The sequence below is a fragment of the Eriocheir sinensis genome, chromosome 21 (genome assembly GCF_024679095.1).
Source record: "Eriocheir sinensis breed Jianghai 21 chromosome 21, ASM2467909v1, whole genome shotgun sequence".
NCBI lineage: Eukaryota > Metazoa > Arthropoda > Malacostraca > Decapoda > Varunidae > Eriocheir > Eriocheir sinensis.
In genome coordinates this window covers 20,502,229-20,518,154 of record NC_066529.1, presented here as the reverse complement: position 1 = coordinate 20,518,154, position 15,926 = coordinate 20,502,229, and the positions used below count along the sequence as shown (strand labels likewise).

At 41.9% G+C, this 15,926-nt stretch overlaps 1 pseudogene; it reads right to left on the bottom strand.

The window, feature by feature from the left end:
* Positions 1-15,013: 15,013 nt before the first annotated feature.
* LOC127001849 (U6 spliceosomal RNA) lies at positions 15,014-15,127 on the bottom strand (annotated as a pseudogene).
* Between the last annotated feature and the right edge of the window lie 799 nt (positions 15,128-15,926).

Genomic DNA, 15,926 nt, shown 5'->3' with positions numbered 1-15,926 from the left:
AGGCGAGTTAAGCCGGTGGGCGGAGCTAACCTAGACTTTTTTTTTTTTTTTTTACAGCTACGGACACAGTTCAAGGGCGTAATGAAAAAAAAAAAAAAAGGCCCGCTACTCACTGCTCCAGAACAGAGGTTAAAGGAGCTTCCAAAATCAGAGGTCAATCTCGGAAGGAGAGGTGTCCTGATACCCTCCTCTTGAAAGAGTTCAAGTCATAGGCAGGAGGAAATACAGATGAAGGAAGATTGTTCCAGAGTTTACCAGCGTGAGGGATGAAAGGGTGAAGATGCTGGTTAACTCTTGCATAAGGGGTTTGGACAGTAAAGGGATGAGCATGAGTAGCAAGTCTTGTGCAGCGGGGTCGCGGGAGGGGGGGAGGCATGCAGTTAGCAAGTTCAGAAGAGCAGTCAGTATGAAAATATCGATAGAAGATAGAAAGAGGCAACATGGCGGCAGAATTTGAGAGGTAGAAGACTATCAGTATGAGGAGGAGAGCTGATGAGACGAAGAGCCTTTGATTCTACTCTGTCAAGGAGAGCTGTGTGAGTGGACCCCCCCACACATGAGATGCATACTCCATACGAGGGCGGACAAGGCCCCTGTAAATGGACAGCAACTGTGCAGGGGAGAAGAACTGGCGGAGACGGTACAGAACGCCCAGCCTCGAGGAAGCTGATTTAGTAAGAGATGAGATATGAAGTTTCCAGTTGAGATTTTGAGTTAAGGATAGACCGAGGATGTTTAGTGTGAGGAAGGTGATAGCTGGGTGTTATCAAAGAATAGGGGATAGTTGTTTGGAAGAATGTGTCGAGTGGATAGGTGGAGAAACTGTGTTTTTGAGGCGTTGAAGGACACCAGGTTCTTCTTGCCCCAATCGGAAATAATAGTAAGGTCTGAGGATAAGCGTTCTGTTGCCTCCAGCCTTGAGTCGTTAAGTTCATGTAGGGTGGGTCTTCTGTTATAAAAAGGTGAGTAATGCAGAGTGGAATCATCGGCGATGGAATGGATAGGACAGTTCGTTTTGGAAAGAAGATCATCAAAGAACAACAGAAAGAGAGTGGGAGATAGGACAGAACCCTGTGGGACACCACTGTTAAAAGGTTTAGAGGAAGAACAGTGACCGTCTACCACAGCAGAAATAGAACGGTCAGAAAGGAAACTGGGGATAAAGGTACAGAGAAGGATAGAAACCATGGGAGGTAGTTTGGAAAGCAAAGATTTGTGCCAGACCCTATCAAAAGCTGTCCAGCGCAATAGCAAAGGTTTCACCGAAACGGCTAAGAGAGGATGACCAAGAGTTAGTTAGGAAGGCAAGATCACCAGTAGAACGCCCCTTGCGGAACCCATACTGGCGATCAGATAGAAGGTCAGAAGTGGAAAGGTGCTTTTGAATCTTCCGGTTAAGGATTGATTCAAAAGTTTTAGATTGACAAGAAAGTAAAGCTATAGGACGGTAGTTTGAGGGATTGGAACGGTCACCCTTCTTAGGCACAGGCTGTATGAAGGCATACTTCCAGCAGGAAGGAAAGGTAGATGTTGACAGGCAGAGGCGAAAGAGTTTCACCAGGCAGGGTGACAGCACGGAGGCAGTTTTTAAGGACAATAAGAGGCACTCCATCAGGTCCATAAGCCTTCTGAGGATTGAGGCCAGAGAAGGCACAGAAAACATCATTTTGAAGAATCTTTATAACAGGCATAAAGGAGTCAGAGGGGGGGATGAGTAAGAGGAATATGCCCAGAATCGTCTAGAGTGGAGTTTTTAGAAAAAAGTTTGAGAGAAGAGTTCAGCCTTAGAGATAGATGAGACGGCAGTGTTGCTGTCAGGACTAAGGAGTGGAGGGAAAGATGAAGAAGAAAAGTTGGAGGAGATGTTTTTGGCTAGATGCCAGAAGTCACGGGAAGAGTTAGAGAAAGCAAGGTTTTGGCATTTTCTATTAATGAAAGAGTTTTTGGTTAGTCGGAGAATAGATTTGACACGACTCCCGGCAGAAATGTAAAGTTCATAATTAGCATTAGTTTGAAGGCTCTGGTACCTTTTGTGAGCTGCCTCTCTATCATTGACAGCACGAGAACAAGCGTGATTAAACCAAGGCTTTTTTAGCGTGAGGAGTAGAGAAAGAACGAGGAATGTATGCCTCCATTCCAGAGACAATCACCTTTGTGATGCGCTGAGCGCACACAGAGATGTCTCTATCCTGGAAGCAATAATCATTCCACGGGAAATCGGAAAAGTACATCCTCAGGTCGTCCCACCGAGCTGAAGCAAAATGCGTCCAGAGGGTGTACAGGAGCAATAGAACAGGATGCAGAAATAAGATTATGATCGGAGGAGCCCAACGGAGAGAACAGTTTGACAGAATAAGCAGAAGGGTTTGAGGTATGGAAGAGGTCTAGAATGTTGGGACTGTCTCCAAGACGGTCGGGAATACGTGTAGGGTGCTGGACCAACTGCTCTAGGTCGTTGAGGGTAGCAAAGTTGTAGGGTTGTTCACCAGGCTGGTCAGTGAAAGAGGATGAAAGCCAAAGTTGGTGGTGAACATTGAAATCTCCTAGGATGGAGATTTCAGAGAAGGGAGAGTGGGTCAAGATGTGCTCCACTTTAGAGTTCAAATAGTCAAAGAATTTTACATAGTTAGTAGAGTTAGGTGAGAGATAAACAGCACAGATGTATTTAGTAATAGAATGAGAATGAAGTCTTAGCCAGATGGTAGAAAATTCAGAAGATTCAAGGTTGTGGGCACGAGAGCAATTGATGTCGTTGCGCACGTAGGCGCAACATCCTGCTTGGTATTGAAATTTAGGATAGAGATAGTAGGAGGGAACAGAGTAGAGATTGCTGTCAGTAGCCTCAGAAACCTGTGTTTTGGTAAGGAAGAGAAGGTGAGGTTTAGAGGAGGAGAGATGATGTTCCACAGAATGAAAATCAGAACAGAGACCGCGAATGTTGCAGAAATTGAGAAGAGAATCTGTGGGCGGAGCTTACACTCGGCAGATAGACCCAAGACATTGCGATCTCCTGGGCTGAACTAAGGGAATTTACCACTTGTTTTTGCATAATAGACGAAAAAAAATGTAATGTTTTGAGTTACGAAAAGTACATACTATTTTCCTAGATATTTAATGTAGATCTATTATCAATGGCATTTAAGGTCAAGGCAGTCCCGTGGCTTAAATTTAGCAATGAAAGGGCATTCCATGACATAGTGTTGCAGTGTGTGGCTCCTCCGCCTGGCACACAGCGTGCAGCAGACACAGGGGAGTTACTAACCTGCAGTAGTACCTATAGTAGTACCAGTAAGTTATAACAAACGACCTACAGTCCTTTCCGAGCATTCGCAGAAACGCATCTCTCCAGCCCAATCAATCAGAAGCCAGCGGGGGGAGCTAGACCAAGGAGTATAGGGAAAAGGGAGGGGCAATGTTGCCCGCAAGACGGAAGGACGCCGACTATAAAAATAGTTATTCGAATTGCACCCAGATGGCAGCACCAAAACGCATTGCTACCACATCCTGAAGTGCACTGTGTCGCCCATAGGGGTCAAGACAGTGGTGGGAGACACTAGCATAATGGAGGCTGCTGGTGCTGCCATTGTCACAGCAGTGTCTGAGTTGGGTAGCAATGCTATTATGGAAATAATATATAATTATATTCTTTACATAGCTAAGCGTATAGTCAGTGCCAGGGTCCACTGTGTCATCCTGAACGGCACGTCGAGCAAGGCAGTCTGCCTTCTCATTGTGCTGGATGCCCACATGGGTGGGCACCCAGGTGAAGTGGACCGTGGCGCCTGCGGCCTCAAGGGCACGGAGGGCAGTCAGGCACTTAGTCACAAGATCACAGCCTGTAGGGGAGGAGGACACAAGTTCATGTAATGCAGCCTGGCTATCGACAAACAAGTATACATCTTTGCGGAAAGCTGCTACAGTGTGGAGAGCCTCAAGTATGGCATACAGCTCAGCCCGGGTCGAAGACAGGTACCCTGGCAGCGGCCTGGTAACCTCAATGTCAGTGTACAATAGAACTGCAGATTTTTGTCATATGTACCCCTATCTGGTTATACAGTTTTCAACTCCTGAAATCAACCACTCAGCGAATGACCAGTGTTGTGTAGTTCTCCAGACTGAAATTGAGAGAAATCGTAACATGACCGATCATGGTTATTAATCAGTGTCTGTACTCAAAGATAAATTGTGTGTGATGAATGTTCAGTGTGCTGGAAATAATTGTTGGATATTTAATTGTGATACTATAATGAAAATAGCAGACATGAACACTGAACTAATTGTTATATGTGATATTATTCGTGAAAGAAATTAAGACACTCACTCACTCACTATGATGTTTGAGAATAAGTGCATCGAAGACTATTATTGAGGCTAACTTTGAAATTGTTGACGGCCCTCGTAGAGCGCTGCATTAGCGGCGGAGCAGGGCCTGAAACCTCATCAACGGTAAACGGTAAACTCACCTGTGCAATGATGTAGAACCACTACGCTCCCTTTTCGTACAGCCGTATGCTGAACAGGCAGGCATTGTATGCACTTTCAATGCGTCCACTGGATCAGCTGATAGACGTTTTGAGTCTAAGGGGGGAGGGGAGACAGCGTACCAATAGCGCGTTAGCTTCACGATCGTGACGTCATGACGGCTCCTCCCATAATACCGCCATGCCTGGTACACATTCACTGCTGGGTGGACAGGGGCGTAGGGTATCGGAAAAGCCGCCCAATTTTTTTTCCACTCCGTCCTGGAATCGAACCCGGACTCTCTTGGTTGTGAGCCGAGTGTGCTTGACTCGCCGCCGTCGGCCGCCGCCGTCAGCTGGGTGTCAGTTCAGTCATCAAAGTCGCCCTGACGCCATACTCGTCTACTCGACATAACTCTTGACAGTTTTGTGGCAGGAAAAAAAAATACTGCCTAGAGTTCTCTTAACATTTTATTCCCTAGAGATGGCAGACGGTAAAGAAGTGCAAAATGAGTGAGTATTGTGGAAGGATAGAGAAACGACAGAAGACGTGCCAGGTGCTGCAACGTGCTGTTTTGAATCTACGCCGCCCTGTTTTCTCCGCTACATAACTGTTTACTTGTTTGGCTGGTGATTGTTAGAAACAAAGTTCTTTAGGTTCTTGTATTTGACTAAAGTTGGTAGTTAAATATTTTTACTCCCGGTATTATTAATAACGACTTAGTGAGGCACCATTCAAAACTGACTGTACGTAGCAGTGTTCACCAGCTGCTTGTCATATACTTGTCGTCTATTCGACCTCCACAATACAAACTTAAAAAAAAAAAATAGTAAAAGAGGCTATTAGTCTATTACTCTACACTTCCTCACCGTCTGGCGTCTGCAACAAAAATAATGATGACATACTCCAAGGCTGGAGTTTCTCTTCTTGACACATACACATCAATAATTTCCTGTAAATAATCTAATGAAAAATAATAACATGCCACATAAACGTACCCCTTACATTTGATTAATTTACTTATATGAAATGATAAGCAGAAACAATTTCAAATAGTGTTTTCTCAAGCCTCATAGATGGCCTCGCCTGGGGCATCAATGCTTTCACATTGGATCGCCCATCCTTATAATCTAGAATTCTTGAGCAAGACCATCAGCCGCTAGCGGGAAGAGGAGGGAGGCGCCCTGCCCTGTCTTAAATCCCGGTCACCCAGCCCGCATGACCTAGGATCCATAGGACAAACAAGTCGGCTCACGCGCTTGCTCAGGGTCAGTGCGTGATGTAACGTGTCCCACGCGCCTCATAGCATGGACACACTCTCCAGTCAGTAAACAGCCATCCATTTACTACGATGTGTGACACAGTTTTCAATCCTTTTCAGTAGATTTGCCAAGCAAGTGCTCAGTGTAGTGGTGCGACAATACTGTACAAAAAACTGAAAATACTGCTCGTTGTTTCAGATTTCCTAGGGAGGAATCGGTAAGAAAACAGTGGGTAACTTAGTGCCGCTGTAAAGGCAACATAAACACAAAATATGCACTTATCTGTTCTTTGCATTCCACACAACACGATTATGCAGATTACATAAAACACAGGCAGCATCTTTCTTAAGGAGTCGTTAATTTTTTGGCTTTTCAGTGTAAAGCAGCCTGTGTTTTATGTCATTAGCATAATCGCGTTGTGTGAAATGCACAGAACAGATGCGTCCATGTTTTGTTTATGTTGCCTCTACGGTGGCAATAAGTCACCGACTGTTTTCTTATCGGAAATCTGAAATACCGCACAATATCTTCAGTCTTTTGTTCAGTATTGTCGCACCCATACAGTGATCAGTTATTGGCATATCTGTTGAAAAGGATAAAACACTGTGTCACACATCAGAATAGATGACTGGCTGTTTTCTGACTGGAGAGTGCGGCCGGGCTATGAGGCATGAGCCGATCTGTCTGCGTATGGATCCTCGCCTGACCCATTCTCACTCCAACCAGCGAGTTGAATATAACTAATTTCCACGCCACTGAGGAAGGGTTTAACAACCGATATTGAGATCTGGAAAAACACGATGACTAGCTACAGTGAAGACATCAACAAGTTTAGTATATGATAAAAGACTTTTACGAGTAAAGAGAAATTTCCTAAGAAAATATATAGCTATAGTCTATCGACTCTAACTTGAGCCCTGTGGCTTGGCCCGGGGAACCCCCCATTGTTTACACATTTAGCGATGACTTGCGCATGGCGATCTGTCTCACAGTGGGTAGAAGAAAAAAAAGTGAAAGAAACAATTAAAAAAAAAAGTTTTTTTCACTTCTTTTTCTTCTACACACTGTTTTATTTATTGCGGTTTTGAATCTATTGTTTTATAGCATCTGTCTACTTCCCTTGTTTGTTTGTTTTTGCTTAGGTACTTTTACGCTCCCCCTTAGTGTTTTACTTTTTAATCCGTTTAATTTTTACTAGTTTTACTGTTAAACCTCGTTTTGATGTGTACACTCCCACACACTGCCAACTTAATTTTTTTTTTTTTTTTTTTTTTTTGCTTTCAAGTATTTTCACGTTTTATCTTTTATCTTTTATCTTTTAAGACATTGGCTTGTTTTTACCGTAGATTAATCTTATTATTGTACTTTTATCTTACGTTGTATGTGACACAGAGTATACATATATATATATATATATATATATATATATATATATATATATATATATATATATATATATATATATATATATTGAAATGGAAGGTTTACAGAGTCGTTGTCTTCCCTCAAACCCCAAGCCATTCATTACACCATGCAGTCGTATTATGAATATATATATATATATATATATATATATATATATATATATATATATATATATATATATATATATATATATATATATATATATATTGAAATGGAAGGTTTACAGAGTCGTTGTCTTCCCTCAACCCTAAGCCATTCATTACAACATGCAGTCATTATGAATATATATATATATATATATATATATATATATATATATATATATATATATATATATATATATATATATATATATATATATATATATATATATATATATATATATATATATATATATATATATATATATATATATATATATATATATATATATATATATATATATATATATATATATATATATATATATATATATATATATATATATATATATATATATATATATATATATATATATATATATATATATATATATATATATATATATATATATATATATATATATATTTCTATATATTTTTTTGCTGGTAGGCATCTTCCTTTTGGGGCATGATGGTCGGCCCAAGGCATCTTCCAGGACGCCCCTGAAGGTCGGCCCAGCCCGTTCTGGCGCAGGCGAGTGTTTATAGTGGCGCCATCTTGCATTGGCTCATGCTGCCCCCCGGAACACGTTCTTGATTCGCTTGGACGGCTTCCTCTAGAGTCCGGGTGGTCTACAGGACAGCATGTGGGTAGTTTTAAGCCACTCGGCGGTGACTGAAAAATCCGAGTGGTAGCGAGGGGATGCGAACCCGCGTCGTTCATCACGCGGTGAATGTGGGCCCAGTACGCTACCAGTTCGGCCACCGCCCACCCATATATATACATATATATATATATATATATATATATATATATATATATATATATATATATATATATATATATATATATATATATATATATATATATATATATATATATATATATATATATATATATATATATATATATATAATCCATAAATAGACTTTAATTTTTTTTTTTGCTTTCAAATGTTTTCACGTTTTATCTTTTATCTTTTATCTTGTAAGACATTGGCCTGTTTTACCGTAGATTAATCTTATATATATATATATATATATATATATATATATATATATATATATATATATATATATATATATATATATATATATATATATATATGGAGTGGCCTGAGACTACCCACATGCTGTCCTGAAGACCACCCATCACCCCGGACTCTAGAGCAACTGTCGAAGGGAAATCAAGAATACGCTCCGGAGGCAGCATGACCCAAGAATATATGGCCTACCACCAGGCCCAACGAAGAAAGCCAGCCGGCGCTGTAGGCCTGGACGTAAAAAAATATGTTACAGTTATGAAACACAGTTCACTAGAAACCAAAGTTCAAGGTCGGTCAATATTATGGTATCCAACACGGTACTATTGAAGCATTAAGTGTTTGCATGTAATTCTGCAACTTTTTTTTTTTACAACAAAAGGGCAACAAAAATTATATATATATATATATATATATATATATATATATATATATATATATATATATATATATATATATATATATATATATATATATATATATATATATATTGAGGGTATATATGGGCAGGAGATTTTCTCTTAAACATGTCTGGTTAAACGTGATAGTCAGTTCAATGTTGACTACTTTCTTAAGAAAATTCTCTTTCTCTCGGATAATAGTCCTATTCTCTTTTGTCAATTTGGTGATGACTTCACCGTAAGTGGTCATCTTTGTTGCCAGATCGCGATTTCGGGTTTCTTAACCCTTCTTCAGTGGCTTGAAGTTTTCAGTGGAGGAGTAGTTTTCTGCTCGCTGGTGGAGAGAGAATGGCTGGTGTACGCCGGGTGCCCGGTATTTAAGGCGTGTCGTCTCCCTCCCCGTGTTGCGAACCGGCTGCTGATTGGTTAGTCTTGTGCGCAGCACTCCTGCGCATACTCGGGAGAGCCTGTAGATCTAGGGCCTGCTTGTTTAAGTTGGGCTCCATTTCTTTTATGTTGAGGGCTTCTAGAATCGGGAGGCGTCGTTCGTCGGGGCATCTTGCGATGATGTCTGTGTTTTCTTCTAAAATTTTCCTTGTTAGCACTGTATTGTGTTTCTGTAGTAGGTGTTGGCGCGGGGCTCCGGATGTCAAATGGTAGCTCATTCGCCTGCTCAGCTTCATCGTTGTCATGCCGATGTAGGTTGAGGGGAGGGCTTCACAGATCCCTCGTTTACAAATAAACCTATAAACGACATGCGACTCCTGTGTGGCGGCTTTTCTTCTTGGGGGCTGTTTCTCATAATTAGGTGGCTTGTTTTCTTGCTCTTGTAGTATATGACGATGTTGAGTTTCTTCTCGGGGTTTGTTGGTGTGACGTTTCTTCTTATGATTTGTTTCATTATTCTTTCATCGTCTTTATACGCAGTAGAGAAGTGTGATTTGTAGTAAATATTGATGTTATTTTTCTCCTCGGTTGTGTTGTTGGTTGTAGCGTGCCATTGATCCATTATTTTCTTGGTTTGCCTGTAGATGTCTGCTTTGTCAAAACCGTTGTTGAGTAGTACCTGGGTAGACCGATCTATTTCATGGTGGACTAGCTGCCAGTTACTACAGTGGGTGAGTGCTCTCCGTTTTTGACAAAGAAGACATCTGCAGGCAAACCAAGAAAATAATGGATCAATGGCATGAAGCTGAGCAGGCGAATGAGCTACCATTTGACATCCGGAGCCCCGCGCCAACACCTACTACATAAACACAATACAGTGCTAACAAGACATCATCGCAAGATGCCCCGACGAACGACGCCTCCCGATTCTAGAAGCCCTCAACATAAAAGAAATGGAGCCCAACTTAAACAAGCAGGCCCTAGATCTACAGGCTCTCCCGAGTATGCGCAGGAGTGCTGCGCACAAGACTAACCAATCAGCAGCCGGTTCGCAACACGGGGAGGGAGACGACACGCCTTAAATACCGGGCACCCGGTGTACACCAGCCATTCTCTCTCCACCAGCGAGCAGAAAACTACTCCTCCACTGAAAACTTCAAGCCACTGAAGAAGGGTTAAGAAACCCGAAATCGCGATCTGGCAACAAAGATGACCACTTACGGTGAAGTCATCACCAAATTGACAAAAGAGAATAGGACTATTATCCGAGAGAAAGAGAATTTTCTTAAGAAAGTAGTCAACATTGAACTGACTATCACGTTTAACCAGACATATATATATATATATATATATATATATATATATATATATATATATATATATATATATATATATATATATATATATATATATATATATAAGCCCGCTAATCGCCACTCCTACAACATAAAATAGATAAGAGTAGCCAAAAGAGAGGTCAATTTCGGATGGAGAGGTGTCTTGATACACTGTCCTTGAAAGAGGACAAGTCATAGGCAGGAGGAAATATAAACGAAAGAAGGCAGTTCCAGAGTTTACCAGTGTAAGGGATGAAAGAGTGAAGTTGCTGGTTAACTCTTGCGTAAGGTGTTTGACCAGTATAGGAATGGGCTAGAGAGGACAGTGGAGTGCAGTGGGGCCGCGGGAGGGGAGGAGGCATGCAGTTAGCAAGTTCAGAAGAGCAGTCAACATGAAAATATCGATAGAAGATAGAGAGGCAACCTGGCGGCGGACTTTAAGAAGTAGGAGACTATCAGTAAGAGGAGGAGAGCTGATGAAACGAAGAGCTTTTAGACTCCACTCAGTCCATGAGAGCTGTGTGAGTGGAGGCCCCCCCCACCCCACCCCCAACACACACACATGAGATGCATACTCCATACGATGACGGACCAGGCCCCTATAAATGGAAAGCATATGTGCGGGGGAGAAGAACTGGCGAAGACGATACAGAACACCCAACCTCGAGCAAGCTGATTTAGTGAGAGAAGAGATGTTAAGTTTCCAGTTGAGATTTTGAGCTAATGATAACCAAGGATATTTAGTGTTGAAGACGGTGACAGCTGAGTATTATCGAAGAATAGGGGATAGGTGTTTGAAAGACTGTGTCGAGTTGATAGATGGAGAAATTGGTTTTTTGAAGCATTGAAGGACACAGGGTTCCATTTACCCCAATCGGAAGTGATAGCAAGGTCTGAGGTTAAGCGTTCTGCATGTATTATTGAGTCATGTAATTCCTGTTGAGAGGGTCTTCTTTTGAAAAAAGTTGAATAATGCAGAGTGAAGTCGTCAGCGGATGAATGGATAGGAGAGTTTGTTTGCGGTTCAGTTCTGGTCACCCTACTATAGAATGGATATCAAAATGTTAGAATCGGTGCAGAGGAGGATGACTAAGATGATTCAGGGGTTGAGAAACTTGCCATACGAGGAAAGACTCAAACAGTTAAACTTGCATTCTCTAGAAAGGCGAAGGGTGCGTGGAGACATGATCGAGGTTTATAAATGGATGAAGGGCTTTAATAAGGGAGACATTCATAAGGTTTTGTTGGTAAGAGAACCGGGTAGGACACGAAGTAACGGGTTTAAACTGGATAAATTCAGATTCAACAGGGACATAGGCAAAAATTGGTTTACTAACAGGGTGGTGGATGAGTGGAATAGGCTTAGCAGTCATGTGGTGAGTGACAATACAATTGTCACATTCAAAAATAGACTAGATAAATTCATGGACAGCGATATTAGGTGGGGTTAGATACACGGGAGCTTAGGGTCAAAGGAGCTGCCTCGTACAGGCCTACCGGCCTCTTGCAGACTCCTGCGTTCTTATGTTCTTATGTTCTTATGTTATGGAAAGAAGATCATTGATGAATAACAGGAAGAGAGTGGGTGATAGGATAGACCCCTATGGAACACCACTGTTAACAGGTTTAAGGGAAGAACAGTGACCGTCTTCCACAGCAGAGATAGAACGGCCGGAAAGGAAACCGGAGATAAAGGAACAGAGAGAGGGATAGAATCCGAAAAAGGGCAGTTTAGAAAGCAAAGACTTGTGCCAGACTCTATCGAAAGCTTTCGTTATGTCTAGCGCGACTGAGAAAGTTTCACCGAAACAGCTAAGAGAGGATGACCAAGAGTCAGTTAAAAGAGCAAGAAGATCGACAGTAGAGCGCCCCTTGCGGAATCCATACTGGCGATCAGATAGAAGGTCAGAAGTGGAAAGGTGATTTTGAATCTTCCGGTTAAAGATTGAGTCAAAAGCTTTAGATAGACAGGAAAGTAAAGCTATAGGGCGGTAGTTTGAAGTACTGGAGCTGTCACCTTCTTAGGCACAGGCTGTATGAAGGCGTACTTCCAGCAGGAAGGAAAGATAGATGTTGATAGGCAGAGGCGAACGAGTTTGACCAGGCAGGGTGTCATCACGGATGCACAGTTTTTAAGGAGAATAAGAGGCACTCCACCAGGTCCACAAGCCTTCTGCGAGTTAAGGCCAGAGAGGGCATAGAAAATATCGTTTTTAAGAGTCTTAATAACAGGCATAAAGGAGTCAGAAGGGGGATGAGTAGGAGGAATATGCCCAGAATCGTCCAGAGTAAAATTTTTACAGAAAGTTTGCGAAAAGAGTTCAACCTTAAATATAGATGATACGGCGGTGCTGCCGTCAGGGTTAAGGAGAGGAGGAAAATATGAAGAAGTGAAATCGGAGATATTTTTGGCTAGATGCCAGAAATCCCGGGAAGAATTAGAAAAAAACAAGGTTTTGACATTTTTTTATAAACGAAAGATATTTTGGTAGGTCGAAAAATATATTTGGCACGATTCCGGGCGGAAATGTAAAGATCATGGTTAGCGGGAGTTCGAAGGCTCTGGTTCCTTTTGTGAGCTGCCTCTCTATCTTCGACAGCACGAGAACAAGCGTGATTTAACCAAAGCTTTTTAGCATGAGGAGTAGAGAAAGTATGTAGAATGTATGCCTCCATTCCAGAGACAATCACCTTTGTGATGCGCTGGGCACACACAGAGGGGTCTCGCTCCTGGAAGCAATAATCATTCCATGGGAAATCGGAAAAGTACATCCTCAGGTCGTCCCACCGAGCTGAAACAAAATGCCAGAAGCATCGCCTCTTCGGTGGGTCCAGAGGGTGTACGGTGGCGATAGGACAGGATACAGAAATAAGGTTGTGATCGGAGGAGCCCAACGGAGAGAACAGTTTGACACAGTAAGCGGAAGGGTTTGAGGTAAGGAATAGGCCTGGTATGTTGGGCCGGTCTCCAAGACGGTCGGGAATACGTGTAGGGTGCTGAACCAACTGCTCTAGATCGTTGAGGAGAGCAAAGTTGTAGGGTTGTTCACCAGGCTGGTCAGTGAAAGAGGATGAAAGCCAAAGCTGATGGTAAACATTGAAATTTCATAAGATGGAGATCTCAGCGAAGGGAGAGTGGGTCAAGATGTGCTCCACTTTGGAGTTCAAGTAGTCAAAGAATTTTACATAGTTAGGAGAGTTAGGTGAGAGATCAGCACAGATGTATTTAGTAATAGAATGACAATGAAGTCTTAGCCAGATGGTGGAAAATTCTGAAGATTCAAGGTCGTGGGCACGAGAGCAAATGATGTTGCGCACGTAAGCGCAACATCCAGCTTTGGATTGAAATTTAGGATAGAGATAGTAGGAGGGTAGTAGAGTAGAGTAGAATAGAGTAGAGATTGATGTCAGTAGCCTCAGAAACCTGTGTTTCGGTGAGGAAGATAAGGTGAGGTTTAGAGGAGGAGAGATGGTGAATGAAAATTAGAACAAAGACCGCGAATGTTCCAGAAATTGATATGAAAGAGATTCGAGGAGTTATCAAGACACCTCTCAAGTCGGCAGCCAGAAGAGATTCCTCCCTGGGGGAATTCGTGCCCCCCCCCACCCCCCTACCCCCAGGCGCGGAATCCGAGGCAGTGTTATGGTGCGCCATTTTTATTTTTTTTTATTTTGGGAAAAGGTATGTATGTTGTGTGGATAGAGAGAGGATCTGCCTTTAGAGAGCATGCTGAACTACTCTCAGGTGTTGATGAGACAATAGGGAAACGGTTAGTGAGGACATGGGAATGGTTGTGGACTGAAATTCTACTGGTGGACATAAATGAAACGAAATGAAATGTCATCTTCACAAACTTCCAATCGACCAATCTGCCGCTCCAAAATAACTTTTCTAACTCAAAACGGCTAAATCACTGATAAAAAAAATAAAAAAAACTAGCAAAAGCAGACCTAAAGAGTTAGAAATTGTTGTTGACCTCAAAATCAGGCTATAATTCAAATTAGTTTGAGGCTATGACACGCGTAACGTAGAGATACATTACTGGCCTTGACGGATTAATGAGCAAGACGATCAAAATCTGCTCACTCAAGAAGAGAACGTCAGTCAGAACCAGTCGCAACAACAAATGTTTTCACTTTCCAAAACGATAAGTTATAGCGTACGGTGTACCTACGATGTAAAACTCTTTGTAACGTTGGAACGCCGTAAGTTAACTAAATTTTGAACTGTATTATTACACACGTAGTCAACCAACAGCTTTTTGTTAGAAAAACACCCGTACTATTCAGTAACGAATATGCATGGCTTTTCTTAGCGCACCTACAGTTAGCGGAACTAAATTTAGTGACATCATATTTGTCCATAAATGTTTGCAAAAGTAAGGGTAAAGGTAAAGGTGAGTGCATACTCTATAGCTACGCGTGGCTGCAGTGCTCACCTCCGATCCATTGGCCTTATGAGCCTGCGGTAGGTAAGAACCTGTTACCCCTGGACAAGGGCAAATGTGAAATCCGGGATTGCCACAGTTTAACTTCCCCAGGTTTGCTCATGTACCTATTCATGTGGAACGCTTCACCATTTTGCGTGTCATCCTTGCGCAGGGGCCATGTTAACCTTCTCTGTATCGTTCCAATTTTAGTATATGTATCGCCGAAGCGAGTAGCGGAAACAATAATCCGGTAAGGCAAATGTTTCCTTGGTTAATAAGCCGATGAATGGTTAGTGAAACCTTGCCATTCACCGGGTATTACAAACACGTCAACAATGCAGTGATGACGCAATCTTCATGGATGATGCGCTGCGTGACCTCATCTTGTTTTCGAAGTCAAAGGTGACAGTGAAGAAAAGGGTTAAGGGGATGTCTCCATAGCTAAAGGTTAACTTATGAAAATCCATCGATAGACCTCCTTGTTTTTTATCGTTATTATATTGAAAAAAAAACAATATTGTATGTGACTACCAAAAAAAAAAATGGGGATAAAACTTACCAGCTGAATGCCTAAAAAAAAAGATATACGGGATGCAGACTGTGAAAAAAAATAAACGGAACGCAACTGACTAACTAAACAGATAGTGATATGACTGAATATAAGAGGTGATACAAGTCATTACATATATAAACGGATACAGGTGTGACTAAGTTCAGTGATCCAAGTGCCTGATTAAAAAAGAAATGAAGAATGCAGGTGAATAAGTTTGTAATAAAATGCGACGCAGCTGAATCATTATTAAAGATAAAGGTAAAGGTGTGGGCATACGCTGTAGCTGTGCCTGGCTGTGGTGCTCATATTCGTCCCATTGGCCCTTTGAGCCTGTGATGGATAACGAACTCATTTTTTCCCGTGACACAGGGCCAGTGTAGTATCCAGGCTACAACAGTTTACTTCCTGCAGGTTTCCCCAAGTACCCATATATGATCTACCATTCCGTAAGGGCGGATTAACAGTTGGGTGAGCTACACGCCAACTT